Below are 1,983 nucleotides of genomic sequence, written 5' to 3'. Positions count from 1 at the left end.
AGATCAATAAATATGTTTTGGTTTTCAGTTATTTATACAGCCATTACGATTGTTTGTCTTGGAAAATAATTTCTTACCATAGAGTTTATAGGTGATGGCGCCTCCCTAATTGCACTGTGGATTCTAGACCAATAAGACCACTGCGATTCTCAACAGATGATATTTATCCATTTATTTATTTATATGCTTAAATATTTATTTATTCACACACTCGGTTTTTACGGCAATTAAAAAAAGCTGATAAGTTATTGACGGCACACGTATGTATAAAATATAATGGGAATGGTGAGCAGAGAGTTCAGAACTGAAGAACCTGCAGGTGGAAGTAATATAAAAAAAATTAACGAAAGCTCTCGAATAACTTCTAGGAAAAGGTTACAACAGAGTGAGGCTATAACAGAATGCATGCTACAAGGGCCAAAACTCGGAGGCAGATACGCATTCAGTCTTAAAGGTGACGATCCAAGCAACTGCTGGCATAGCGCATAAAGCATGAAGTTGGGCTTACAAGTTCTCTGTCACAGAAAGTGGGTTGTTACCCAAACAAATATTTGCAAAATGCAGCGCGCAAATGAGTTCATGTGTGTTTTGTTTATAAACAAAAAATTGGAACTAGTGCTGTGTGATGGAAACGAATGAATGTGCATTACGTATCAACTTGCTGTTGTTAAAAGCGAATTTTTGCTTCCACAGCGCTTGTTAAGGACGACGTTACGCTACAAACACCCAAAAAATCGAAAATTTCTCAAAATAGCGAAATATTGCTAAAAAGCAGCCTAAAGCATTGGTAACACTGTCCTAAAGCTTCAAAGTCATACGGAAGTTTTTAGTATTTATTTTTAATATTTTTGTAAATTATCTAATGACAGAAGTGCTTGTTTACATTGTAAGTGACGACGTATATACTGTGCATACGCAGTTTCGTTGGAAATCTCTGTAATTTATTTTATTTTCTCGAAAAGAAATAATCAATTGGTAACTAAACATCGTACTGAATGGCAATATGAATTGAAGTACTGCCACTGAGGAACGCCAGCCTCACGTGAAATGTCATACGTGGCTCCAACTTTTACTCGGTGATTGTGGTTTTTTTTAGTTTGTGCTTTTTTTACGTTTTATCTGCACATAGTGATTGTGTAACCATGGCACGACCAAGAAAGAGTAGTATTGCTTGAAAGAAGCGAGCTAAACAGCAGTTTTAGCGCGAATAACGAAATCCAAGCAAAACGGAGATTCGAGGATTCCTCCGCTCCTTCTATCAGCTGATAGCGCACAGCCCTCCACGCCGGCTGTTGACACGCCTACTAGTGCAGCAGATAATTGCATATTTCATAAGAATCGTTCAGATAGTGAAACAAGCATGAAATTTTGCACAAGTGCTCTTTAAAGTTCCCTCTATCAGAAAAGGGCGCTGGCCACGCAAAAAATTTAATATGGCGGCCAAATTCCAAGATGGCGGCCAGTATCGACAGATTTTGGCTAATTTTTCACTAGAATGGCATGTATTTGCTTCTAGCAATATGGTAAAGCTCTTCCATACTATTTCTTGTGAATATTATGTTTCTGTAGCTTCCCAGTACAGTTTACCTTTAAATATGGGGGCTATATGGCTGCCAAGAAAAGGTAGAAACAATAATTATAATGAGAAATAATGCCCGTTCAACAATTATCGTTTTAAGCATGGATCTTGGTTTCTGTGGTTTTAGATCCTAATGAGGCCATCTCTTTCGAATAACTCATCAATTTTGAAGGAAAATTAATAAATGTAAAAGAGTGTATGTCTGCACACAACCAGGGCACACAGGTGACATCACTGCTGTGTAACTCAGCATGGGGTTCAGTGCCAGCTAATCCAGCTTTACTAATCCTGTAGTCTTAGACTAGTAGTTGTAGTATAGTTTAGTTTAGTGTCCCAAATGCTTTCTAACAGCCCCAGACCAGCTATAGTTAGATAGCCGCACCTGAATAGACAGGATGTGCCAG

Source organism: Macrobrachium rosenbergii, chromosome 12 (genome assembly GCF_040412425.1).
Source record: "Macrobrachium rosenbergii isolate ZJJX-2024 chromosome 12, ASM4041242v1, whole genome shotgun sequence".
In the NCBI taxonomy this organism is placed as follows: Eukaryota; Metazoa; Arthropoda; class Malacostraca; order Decapoda; family Palaemonidae; genus Macrobrachium; species Macrobrachium rosenbergii.
The sequence above is the reverse complement of the archived record's forward strand: the minus strand, read 5'-3'. Positions refer to the sequence as shown.